The sequence below is a fragment of the Lissotriton vulgaris genome, chromosome 5 (genome assembly GCF_964263255.1).
Source record: "Lissotriton vulgaris chromosome 5, aLisVul1.2, whole genome shotgun sequence".
NCBI classification, from domain to species: Eukaryota; Metazoa; Chordata; class Amphibia; order Caudata; family Salamandridae; genus Lissotriton; species Lissotriton vulgaris.
In genome coordinates this window covers 1364289116-1364302836 of record NC_141693.1, presented here as the reverse complement: position 1 = coordinate 1364302836, position 13721 = coordinate 1364289116, and positions in this window count along the sequence as shown.

Below are 13721 nucleotides of genomic sequence, written 5' to 3'. Positions count from 1 at the left end.
CCATAAGCGGCTTCCAGCAGTGCATCTCAATCGTCCCGGTTGTTTGAAACTCAACAAACCCCAACTGACCCATACCCCTCCCACTCCAGCAACCCAAATCTGCCGAAGCCATTGTACCCTGCAAACAACAAATAGCAACATAACTTGTCGGGGACCACCCTAGTAGAGGTCCGCCGGGGACGCATCACCCCATCCTAACTAAAGGACGTGGGCAGAACTAACATATGTAAACAGATCACAGCTGGATAGCAAGTAAATGAACATGATGAAGTATAGCAGGCACCTATGGTGTCTGTGAAAGTTCCATACACAATCAAATGATACATCCAGAGCGCCAAAGGCAGTAGCAATAGTAGCAATTATAAGTCAGTGAATCAGCTCATATAGCCCTGCAGGACAATGCCTCCTGTCATGCAGGAGGAATCAGTCATCATCTCAGACATATAAAGCAACCCAATTAGCAGGCAGTTGATTGGATATCATTGCGTCCTTACGATCCCTGGTCACTGCAATAGACAATGTCACTAGGCCTTGTATGCAAAGTCTGGGCGCAAGATATCAATCATCGTCGAGAGAAAACAGGGGCGCCAGCGCCAACAGACAAGTAGTAGATGGAAACAGAATACCCCATGAGCTTACCGTTATTCTGAGTCAGTGTGTCTATCCTTGCAGTTGGACCGTTTACCTTTGTGTATCGTAGTCTTGATGAAGTCCATGGCAGCTTTGGGTGTCGACAAGAAGACTGGCTTGCCCTCCCAGGTGACCTTCAGCCTAGCGGGGTACAGCATGGCGTAAGGGATCTGCAGGTCTCGAAGCTTGGCTTTGACCTCGTTGAATTCCTTGCGTGCTTGTTGTACTGCAAACGTGAAGTCCGGATAAAATTCCAGCTTGTTGCCCTGGTGCTGAATGTCGCCTTTTTCACGTGCCAGCCGCAGTATAGTGTCCCTATCTCGGTAGTTGAGCACACGTGCTATGATAGGTCTTAGCGTCGCTCCTGGCTTGGGCTGTGGCGCTAGGGATCTGTGTGCATGTTTGATAATGAAGATGGAGGACAGGTTGTCGGCGCCAAACAAGTCTTTGCAAAGTTGCTCCACATATGGTTCCATACGGCCTGTGTTGGTGGGTTCCGGCAGGCCCGCTATTTGTATGTTGTTACGTCTCGATCGGGCTTCCAACTCCTCAGACTTGGCCTTAATAACTTCCAGGACCTTCTCCATGCGTGCGCATTTAGATGTCGTGGTGTGCGATTCGTCCTCTACCACCGAGATTCTGGTCTTTGCAGTGTCCAATCTTTCGCCTTGTTTGTCAAGTTTCGCCGCCATGCTGTCAACTCTGCCGGTTAAATGGTCCAGTTTGCCATTAATGTCCTGCAAATTAGTTTGGATTGCCTTCAGGATAGTTTCCATGACGCTACCTTCTTGGGGGTCTGTGTCTTGTTCCTCCTCCGTTGTGCCAGTGTGACCACGCGGCGTCTTCTGGGCCTCAAAGGTGAGTTTAGGTTGTTTATTATCCAGTTTTCCCATGGTGTATGGCTCAGTGCACTCCGCAGGCTTGTCAGGATGTCACCCCCAGTCGTTGTGGTCCTGTGATAGCGATAGGAACAGTTAGGGAAGTGGCGTAAGCGCTGCGTAGTAACGTGTCATCGTCCGTTTGCCAGGAGCTCACCTCGTTTGAATGGCAACTTCCCGCGTTATAGAACCCTCATAAGTCAGCCGCGTTGAACAGATCATATGTGTGCACTTCCTCCGGGTCAAATAGCAGTGCAACCCAGTGGTAGCTTCATCGTAGCCTCAGTGGATCCACTTTATGCGCTGTACCGTTCAATGAGCACGCGCTCATGTGCTCCCAGGGAAAAAACAAATCTGCCACATATATGTCGCATCCACAGCAGATATATATCGCCAGTGTCAGTTGCACAGCGCTAGATGAGCCCAATAACATACCATGTTAAAGACACAAGGTGACGCACAACTGCAGCGGTGCGGAATCAGTGGCAGTACGCGGGTTTTGTGCTTTTTTTCCCCCCTCTGTATAGAACCCTATGGAGGTATGTGTATATAAGCTGTGAAGAGTTCCAAGGGTCAGCACTGGGTGAACAGACTCTGTACCGGAATCATCGCAGCTACTGCGGGGAATCAGTAGTCCATCTTGTCCACTAGCATAAATCAGCATGGACGACGGTGTAATTTCCAGTGTAATGGTATCCCCTGTGTGCAGGCGCTGCCATCTTGCGCCAGTTACGGCCACCGCATGGTGAAGAAGCGCTCCGCCTCCATGCAGGATATAGGGCCCCACAGACTACGAGGATAGCGGGTATAGGATTCCAGAGGCTTACCGGGGATGTAGGGCCATGATGCGCTGTGTAGCAGAGATGAGCCGTCATTCGTCTCGTGCGGCCGCCGTGTTGGCATATAGGCAGTAGCACGCCCCCTTCTCCGATGTAGCACCGCCGCCGCAAAGCCTGTCATCTACAGCCCCGCATCTCGCACCCGCAGGGCCTCCACAGCATCAGCACGCCCCAGGCTGTAAACGGTCGCAGCTTACCGCCTCCGTTCCCGGCTGACTCGGACTTCGCCCGCCATGTCGGAGCACGCAGCCGGTGAGGACATCAGGCTGCATTCGGGGCATCCGCAGCTCAGGCTCACTCCTGTCCTCCACCGATTGTGCTCCTTATCGTCACACACACGGCGGCATGTTTTGTGCCATGCTGCGATCTGTTTTATCGCATATATTTGGCGATATACTGGTCCGCCCGGCGGAGCTGCTAAGCTAGGCAGCCATTCCTGAGTGCGCCCCCTAGCGCCTCACCGGGAACATTTCTAGATAGGAATTATTGCAGACTAAAACAAAGAGTAAACAGGAAAGAATAGTTTTTTGTTTTAAAGTTCTCCACGGAATCCGAACAGATTAAAAAAATTGTGATGAACCGATGGGAACTCCTGCAGAATGAAGATGCTTGTTTATAAGCAAACCCCTGTTTGCCTACACTAGGAGTAAAAATCTAAAGGAGCTGTTAACTAAAGCACCTCAAACTGATATTGTGCAAGCAAGTAAAGCAGGCAGCAGAAAATGCTTGAACTGCACACATTGCAATAATGTGATTGAGGGATCTACAATTCTTCATTCCCAGACTGGTAAATGTATTAAGTTGAGGGACTAAACTGATTGCAACTTCTCATATGTCATCTACAGCATCAAATGCCCATGTGGCAAGTTATATACAGGCTAAACAGAAAGAAAAGTCAAGGTTCGCTTCACTGAACACAAAAGCCATATAAGAAACAAAGTTGCTAATTCAAGTTTGGCTGCACATGGGGCAGAACGCAACCATACCATTCCTCAACTTAGATTTTAAATATTAGAGAAAATCAAAATGTTGCCAGATCGAGACAATGCTAAATGGTTGTCTGGTCGAGAAATATGGTAGATAAAATTCCTCAATACCATGGTACCCCAAGGATTAAATGAGAAATTCGACATGGTGTGTTTTCTTTAGGCACCTTTGCTGAATTCACTTAAGTTTACGTATAGGTTTCTCTGTACAGAAGTCTGCTGTATGTTCAGAACATTCATGACTGAATGAGACACAGGGGTCATTGACCCACCAAGCTTTCTATGTGTAGGAATGTAGTCTCATTGTTTTTTTAAACACCAACAGTATGCAAATAACATTCATGTTCGATGATTGTGCTTACAGTCACATCTGCCAAAGTTATTTTGTATATTTTCCACCCCAAATTTATTTATTCTTTCATTTGTTTTTGCTTAGGAGTAGGCATCTAATCACTAATGAAGGGTATTTGTGTGTGTGCAACACCTCACTTTGTTTAGCATGCATTCATATTTGTCTTGTTTACACTTTTCACTTTGTTTATTGTGTTCAATAGATTTGGTATTAGTTAGCATGTTGAGGCGTGTGTTAGCAATGCAGACCGGCAATAATCTGCAAGTTTTGAGTCAGTGAATAAGGTTTCAAGATGGCAGACGTTTTTCTGTGCATTGTGGTGGCGGTAGTGCAGTAAGTCAGTTGTTTAGTTTTGTGACCGGGTCGTTAACTTCAAAACTTTGCGCTACTGTGATTAGGCTCGCGTTTGGAATTGCGGTGGTACGCACTGAGTGTCACTGTCAAGGCCACTCCTTAAGTTCCGGATGATGCACAAAGGGGTCCACCTCCAGACTTCCCCAACTCTGGATAACACAACTCAGAGTAGTAAGGTAGTCAGGCGAGGGAAAAAGGGATTAGGGAAGGAACAGCGGGGAGCGGGAGACCTGCAACAAAAGAATACAGGGTTAACACTGGTTCTGTAAAATGCTACTCTCATATGGTCTCGCTAGGACTGACTAATACCTTTTAGACTGTCCGTGACTTCCGTACGAGCCGTACACCAAATACTCAGACACCTTTATCTTACTCTTGAGACACACCTACAACAAGAAATCATAAAAGGTTAATATACCTTTCACACAGTATACCCTTAGTAAATTCTGATGTTACTTCACCGTACATACCCGTGAATCATTCATCAGAACATGAACATATGAGCAGCAAAGGAACAGGGCTTTTGCCCCAGAGAGAATCAGAGCCTGGACAACTCAAGGAGGCCTTATTGAGTACTTCTCTTGCTCCAAAGAAGCTAAGTGATACCAAGCCAAAAAATAATAAACTCAAGGTCCGTTTCTATAACAACTTCTCCGTGGCACCAATAGTCAAAACTACAACAATGCCCTTCCTTCTGTGCAGTTAGTCTTTCAGAGAGTATAAGTACTGGAATCCATGAGGTCGTTCATCTCCCCAAACAATATGAAAAAAGGCAGCTTACCAGGAAGGGTCCCTGGACAGACTCAACCAAATCAAAAGGTTCCTTATAATCCAAACGCTTCCTTCAGCGCCAAAGCCTCTCCTTCAATAGTTCAACCAAACGCTTACTTCAGCGCTTGAACCTTTATCGGAACTTTTCCCTTTTTACAGTTCCAAAGCGCTTCCTTCAGCGCAAATAGTCTTTCACGCGTTTCCTTTCCAAAGGAAACAATATAAACGAAGCCAAAAGAAGCACGCTTCTTCCAGCGCGATCCAAACAGATGGCGCTTCCCACAGCGCCTTTGACGAATATTGATTCGCACTTCCTTCAGCGCGAACTCCGGGATCATGCGCTTCCTCTCAGCGCGAGGTATGGCAAGACAGAAAGTATCCACACTTCCTTCAGCGTGATACTAGGAGACAGCGCAGAACATAGTGCCTATAGAGGAAAAGGCAAACGAGTCTAGGCACAACAACACAGCAGATTACGCGCACATCCTGCATCGCGTAGCTGGGTAATATAGATGATGCTTCTCCCCCTGGGCTAGACTTTCTGGGAGTTGTAGTCCTTCATCTGTAAAGGCTAGTAGGCGCATGTGGAATCGATGATGGGCGCGACTCAGCACCTGACAGTATTCCCACCTCCCAAGCGCCTCCTAGACCCAGGCTTACCCGGACAGCGCAAATTGAATGCCCTCACGGCCCTCGGAGCATGGACATTCGAAGAAGGCTCCCACAAATCATCCTCAGCATCGTACCCCTTCTACGAGATGAGTTACCAGAGACGGCCTCTTCTCTACTTGAAATGCAGCACCTCCCGCACCTCGAACTCCAACTGACCATCCCGAACCACAGGTGGTACCGTCCTTCTCGCCGCCCCCATTGCGGGCTTCAACAAACTGCAGTGGAACACAGGATGGATTCACAAGGAGGCAGGCAGCTTCAATTATCTTTATGCCACAGAGCCGACAGGACGCACTACCACATACGGACCGATATATGTAGGACCATCCTGACGTCTGCGATCCGCCCACTTCTTGTACAGGTGTTTTGCATGTTCCAAATTCCGACAAAGCTTCACATGCAAGGCTTGCAAATGTTCAACCTGAACTGCCATCGTAGGTTGATTCACTATGTCACAGGGGACTGTTAGCGGAAGAACTTTCGCATGGAATCCATGATTGCCTCTGAACGGAGACTCCTCGATGGAACTGTGCCATGAATTGTTTTAAGACAACTCTGCCAACCACAACATAGCGACCCGTGAGTCTCCGGCTTCTTTTGCATAACATCTGAGATTGGACTTGAGAGTCTGATTCAGCCTCTCCGTTTGGCCATCCGTCTGAGGATGGAAACTCATCGATGTAGCCGCCTTAATTCGGAGGGCCTTGCACCACATTTTCCAGAACCGCGCTATGAATTGCAGCCCTCGGTCCGACACAATCACTCTAGGAAGACCATGCAATTTCATCACATGAGACAGTAACAACTGAGCATTCTGACCAGCTGTGGGCAGATTTTTGCAAGGAACGAAGTGTCCCATTTTGGTAAGACTATCCACTATCACCATGTTGGCGTCACAACCCTTGTCCAGCGGTAGTCCTACAACAAAGTCCAGACTTATTGTGTGCCATGGTTGTGAGGGGGCAGGCATAGGAACCAGCTTGCCCTTGGCTTTGCAACTTTCTCCTTTGGCTCGAGCACAAACGTCACACTGCTTTATCCAAATACAGATATCGTCTTTCATGTGTTCCGACCAGAACTGTCTTTACATAAGATGAACTGTCTTGTTACTTCCGGAATGACCAGCCAACACTGAATCGTAACACCAATTGAATGCTTTTAGTCTAAGAGCCAAGGGGGGTAAATACAAACAGTTGTTATAAAAAGCCAATCCATGGTTTAGTGTTCTCTGTGGGTTGGAACTTGCACATTTCTTCCACCAATCCACATTTTTGTGTGTCTTCACCTCATCTAGAAAGTTCTCATCACCTTGTCTGGTGCAATGATGGCCTCGGGAGCAGTGGTCCTTGATTCATGAACATCCTCCTGTCTTGATAGGGAATCTGCTTTTCAGTTTTCCGACCCTGGTCTGAACGTGACCACAAAGTCGAACTCAGCGAAAAACAGCATCCACCGCATTTGACGTTGAGTGAGATGTCTGGCTGTTTTCATATATTGCAGGTTTCTGTGGTCGTTATAAACTGTGACAGGGTGTTTTGCCCCCCATAGGTAATGTCGCCACTCCTGGAAGGCCTTCTTTATGGCCAATAACTCCTTTTCTGCCACCGTGTAGTTAAGTTCGGCAGGAATCAACTTTTTGGACAAAAAGGCTACAGGATGTAACTGTCCCGTATGACGATCACATTGAGACAAAACAGCCCCTACTGCAATGTCGGAAGCATCAGCCTCCACCACAAAAGGTACTTCAATCTGGGGATGTTGCAAAATAGGAGCCAATGTAAACACCCTCTTGAGGAAATCAAAGGCACTCATAGCTTCCCTTTTCCAGCAAAAGGGAATCCCTTTTCTCAGCAGACGTGTCAAAGGGGAAACCAATTGCGAGAAATGGGAAATGAACCTCCGATAATAATTCGAGAAGCCCAAAAAACACTGCACATATCTTACGGTCTTAGGGGTGGGCAATTCTTGCACTGCCAACACTTTCGGTTCAGCCATACATAATCCCGAGGGACTCAAGATCACACCTAGAAACTCAACCTGGTGTACATGGAACTCACATTTGCTCAACTTGCAAAATAATCCATTTTACATCAATCTTTGTAGAACCTGTGTCACCTGACTAACATGGATCTCTGTATTCTGTGAGTATATCAAAATGTCATCTGTGCAGACAACTACGAAGTTGTCTACATAATCCTTTAAAGCACCTTTCAGGAAAAATTGAAATGCAGCAGGGGCATTACAAAGCCCAAACGGCATCACAAGATATTCAAACAGACCGTATCGTGTTTTAAAAGCCGTCTTCCACTCATCTCCCTCTCGTATCCGGACCAGGTGATAGGCCCCTCTCAGATCTAATCGGGTGTAAATGACGGCCTCTCTCACCTGATCCAACAAGACTGAGATGAGCGGAAGAGGGTATCGATTCCGGACACTGTTTTTATTTAACACCCTGAAATCAATGCACATCCTCAACTCGCCATTCGCTTTTTTTATGAAAAACAAAGGCGAGGCTGTAGGCGAGCGGGAAGGTCGAATAAACCCTATGTCAACATAGTGATTTAAATACTTTCGTAAGTGTTGTGTCTCGCGTTCGGACAATGCATATACTCGGCATGTTGGCAAGATAGCACTTGGGATCAGATCTATTTGACAATCGTATTCCCGGTGTGGGGGTAATACCTCAGCCGTGGTTTCACTAAACACATCTCGTAACTTCTCATATTCTACGGGAAGTATTGTCTCTTTTTCTGCTGCGGTTGCTAGGTGATAGAGTTGAGTCAAGGCAACTACATGAGTACTGAAAGGATGACTACAATTATTGTGGCATTGTTCTGAATCAAACGCTAAAGTCTTTTGAGTCCAATCAATCGTGGGGTGATGAGTACACAACTATGGCATCCCCAAAATAACCTCGTATTGAGGTGGCTCAATAATGTTTAGTATGATTCTCTCAGTATGCATGGTATCTTCCCCTCTACTGACCAACTCTAATTCCTCCGTTACTTCAGTGATGGGACCCGATTTCAGAGGTTTCCCATCCACAGCCAACACTCTTTCGGGTGTGTCTCTTGGCACTCACTGCAGCTCTAGGCGTTGTACTAACCCACTATCAATGAAGATCCCTGTAGCCCCTAAATCCACCATAACTTCTTTCTTGTGTGTTCTGCTGCTATCTGTAAGAAACATGCACATAGTAATATGCGAAACAGAAGTAGTCACCTCGGTGCCGGCTAAAGAAGGTACTTGAAACACCGTGGTTAGTTCAGATGTCTTTTCAGTAACTGGTTTTAGATTAGCAGTTAAAGGAGGGGGGGCGGTAGTAACCGCCACTTTCTTATTACTATAAAACATGCCAGGTTTCTTGGGTTTATGGGGAATTCTCGAACGAAATGGCCTTTCTTGCCGCAATACATGCATAAGCCCAGCATTCTCCTATTTTCTCTTTCCGTTCTAGTCAAAGGGGCTCTGACAGCTCCAATTTCCATAGGTTCAGCTTTCTGATCAGACAAAGACGTAGAAGGTTTGTTACCCCTCTCTGTTTTTTCAAACTGCCCATATACTCTTTCTCTCTCCTTTCTGCCAACCTGTAATCCAAACGCAACTTAAGGTTCATTAAGTCCGTACACGTTGTGGGTTGTGGTGGATCTATTTGAGCGAGAACGTCTTTCATATCATCCCTTAAGCCCTGATAATATAAAGACATGCGTTTCTCTTCCGGCCACGCTGTTTCTGCAATCAACCGATTAAATTTAGTCAGATAGGTCACCAATTCTTGCTTCCCTTGTCTTAATTCCAACAGTTTTCTATCAGCAGACATAGTAGTAGCACGTCTATCAAAAACCCTTTCCAATTCCTTACGAAATGAGTCCCAATCAGACAGAAGAGAATCATCATATTTGACCAGCGGTACCGCCCAATTAGACGCATCACCAGTCATGTACGATATAGCGAACGCAACCCTAGAATGATTGGTGGGGAAGGAAGCAGGTTTACAGGAAAAGTGTAATGCTACTTGGGTTAAGAATGTTTGTATCTTCAATGGGTCACCTGAGAATCTTTCCGGACTGGCCAAAGGGAAAGGTGGGGGTACGTTAACCTGGATCTTAGAAGAGACCTGAGACGCATCAATAGGATTTCTAGCCTGTCGATCTACTCTTTCTCTAAGAGCTGCAAACTCCGCTTAAGAGGCAACCAGTTCTTGCTGCACTAACACCAAAGCTTGTAATACATCGTCTAAGGTCGCCATGTTAAAATCTCATTCGTAACTATAGGAGTGGTAATTTTTCTTGGGCGCATAACTCTGTCAGCGTCAAGGCCACTCCTTAAGTTCCGGATGATGCACAAAGGCAGGGGTCTCCAAACCAGTCCTGGAGGGCCGGATCCATGCCAGATTTTTAAAATAACTACATGTATCTCAATGGGGATAAAAACAAAATCTGGCATGGATCCGGCCCTCCAGGGCCGGTTTGGAGACCCCTGCACAAAGGGGTCCACCTCCAGACTTCCCCAACTCTGGATAACACAACTCAGAGTAGGAAGGTAGTCAGGCGAGGGAAAACGGGATTAGGGAAGGAACAGCGGGGAGCGGGAGACCTGCAACAAAAGAATACAGGGTTAACACTGGTTCTGTAAAATGCTACTCTCATATGGTCTCGCTAGGACTGACTAATACCTTTTAGACTGGCCGTGACTTCCCTATGAGCGGTACACCAAAAACTCAGAGACCTTTATCTTACTCTTGAGACACACCTACAACAAGAAATCATAACAGGTTAATATACCTTTCACACTGTATACCCTCAGTAAATTCTGATGTTACTTCATAGTACATACCCATGAATCATTCATCAGAACATGAACATATGAGCAGCAAAGGAACAGGGCTTTTTCCCCAGAGAGAATCGGAGCCTAGACAACTCAAGGAGGCCTTATTGAGTACTTCACTTGCTCCAGAGAAGCTAAGTGATACCAAGCCAAAAAATAATAAACTCAAGGTCCGTTTCTATAACAAGTTCTCCGTGGCACCAATAGTCAAAACTACAACAATGCCCTTCCTTCTGTGCAGTTAGTCTTTCAGAGAGTATAAGTACAGGAATCCATGAGGTCGTTCATCTCCCCAAACAATATGAAAAAAGGCAGCTTACCAGGAAGGGTCCCTGGACAGACTCAACCAAATCAAAAGGTTCCTTATAATCCAAACGATTCCTTCAGCGCCAAAGCCTCTCCTTCAATAGTTCAACCAAACGCTTACTTCAGCGCTTGAACCTTTATCGGAACTTTTCCCTTTTTACAGTTCCAAAGCGCTTCCTTCAGCGCAAATAGTCTTTCACGCGTTTCCTTTCCAAAGGAAACAATATAAACGAAGCCAAAAGAAGCACGCTTCTTCCAGCGCGATCCAAACAGATGGCGCTTCCCACAGCGCCTTTGACGAATATTGATTCGCACTTCCTTCAGCGCGAACTCCGGGATCATGCGCTTCCTCTCAGCGCGAGGTATGGCAAGACAGAAAGTATCCACACTTCCTTCAGCGTGATACTAGGAGACAGCGCAGAACATAGTGCCTATAGAGGAAAAGGCAAACGAGTCTAGGCACAACAACACAGCAGATTACGCGCACATCCTGCATCGCGTAGCTGGGTAATATAGATGATGCTTCTCCCCCTGGGCTAGACTTTCTGGGAGTTGTAGTCCTTCATCTGTAAAGGCTAGTAGGCGCATGTGGAATCGATGATGGGCGCGACTCAGCACCTGACAGTATTCGCACCTCCCAAGCGCCTCCTAGACCCAGGCTTACCCGGACAGCGCAAATTGAATGCCCTCACGGCCCTCGGAGCATGGACATTCGAAGAAGGCTCCCACAAATCATCCTCAGCATCGTACCCCTTCTACGAGATGAGTTACCAGAGACGGCCTCTTCTCTACTTGAAATGCAGCACCTTCCGCACCTCGAACTCCAACTGACCATCCCGAACCACAGGTGGTACCGTCCTTCTCGCCGCCCCCATTGCGGGCTTCAACAAACTGCAGTGGAACACAGGATGGATTCACAAGGAGGCAGGCAGCTTCAATTATCTGTATGCCACAGAGCCGACAGGACGCACTACCACATACGGACCGATATATGTAGGACCATCCTGACGTCTGCGATCAACCCACTTCTTGTACAGGTGTTTTGCATGTTCCAAATTCCGACAAAGCTTCACATGCAAGGCTTGCAAATGTTCAACCTGAACTGCCATCGTAGGTTGATTCACTATGTCACAGGGGACTGTTAGCGGAAGAACTTTCGCATGGAATCCATGATTGCCTCTGAACGGAGACTCCTCGATGGAACTGTGCCATGAATTGTTTTAAGACAACTCTGCCAACCACAACATAGCGACCCATGAGTCTCCGGCTTCTTTTGCATAACATCTGAGATTGGACTTGAGAGTCTGATTCAGCCTCTCCGTTTGGCCATCCGTCTGAGGATGGAAACTCATCGATGTAGCCGCCTTAATTCGGAGGGCCTTGCACCACATTTTCCAGAACCGCGCTATGAATTGCAGCCCTCGGTCCGACACAATCACTCTAGGAAGACCATGCAATTTCATCACATGAGACAGTAACAACTGAGCATTCTGACCAGCTGTGGGCAGATTTTTGCAAGGAACGAAGTGTCCCATTTTGGTAAGACTATCCACTATCACCATGTTGGCGTCACAACCCTTGTCCAGCGGTAGTCCTACAACAAAGTCCAGACTTATTGTGTGCCATGGTTGTGAGGGGGCAGGCATAGGAACCAGCTTGCCCTTGGCTTTGCAACTTTCTCCTTTGGCTCGAGCACAAACGTCACACTGCTTTATCCAAATACAGATATCGTCTTTCATGTGTTCCGACCAGAACTGTCTTTACATAAGATGAACTGTCTTGTTACTTCCGGAATGACCAGCCAACACTGAATCGTAACACCAATTGAATGCTTTTAGTCTAAGAGCCAAGGGGGGTAAATACAAACAGTTGTTATAAAAAGCCAATCCATGGTTTAGTGTTCTCTGTGGGTTGGAACTTGCACATTTCTTCCACCAATCCACATTTTTGTGTGTCTTCACCTCATCTAGAAAGTTCTCATCACCTTGTCTGGTGCAATGATGGCCTCGGGAGCAGTGGTCCTTGATTCATGAACATCCTCCTGTCTTGATAGGGAATCTGCTTTTCAGTTTTCCGACCCTGGTCTGAACGTGACCACAAAGTCGAACTCAGCGAAAAACAGCATCCACCGCATTTGACGTTGAGTGAGATGTCTGGCTGTTTTCATATATTGCAGGTTTCTGTGGTCGTTATAAACTGTGACAGGGTGTTTTGCCCCCCATAGGTAATGTCGCCACTCCTGGAAGGCCTTCTTTATGGCCAATAACTCCTTTTCTGCCACCGTGTAGTTAAGTTCGGCAGGAATCAACTTTTTGGACAAAAAGGCTACAGGATGCAACTGTCCCGTATGACGATCACGTTGAGACAAAACAGCCCCAACTGCAATGTCGGAAGCATCAGCCTCCACCACAAAAGGTACTTCAATCTGGGGATGTTGCAAAATAGGAGCCAATGTAAACACCCTCTTGAGGAAATCAAAGGCACTCATAGCTTCCCTTTTCCAGCAAAAGGGAATCCCTTTTCTCAGCAGACGTGTCAAAGGGGAAACCAATTGCGAGAAATGGGAAATGAACCTCCGATAATAATTCGAGAAGCCCAAAAAACACTGCACATCTCTTACGGTCTTAGGGGTGGGCAATTCTTGCACTGCCAACACTTTCGGTTCAGCCATACATAATCCCGAGGGACTCAAGATCACACCTAGAAACTCAACCTGGTGTACATGGAACTCACATTTGCTCAACTTGCAAAATAATCCATTTTACATCAATCTTTGTAGAACCTGTGTCACCTGACTAACATGGATCTCTGTATTCTGTGAGTATATCAAAATGTCATCTATGCAGACAACTACGAAGTTGTCTACATAATCCTTTAAAGCACCTTTCAGGAAAAATTGAAATGCAGCAGGGGCATTACAAAGCCCAAACGGCATCACAAGATATTCAAACAGACCGTATCGTGTTTTAAAAGCCGTCTTCCACTCATCTCCCTCTCGTATCCGGACCAGGTGATAGGCCCCTCTCAGATCTAATCGGGTGTAAATGACGGCCTCTCTCACCTGATCCAACAAGACTGAGATGAGCGGAAGAGGGTATCGATTCCG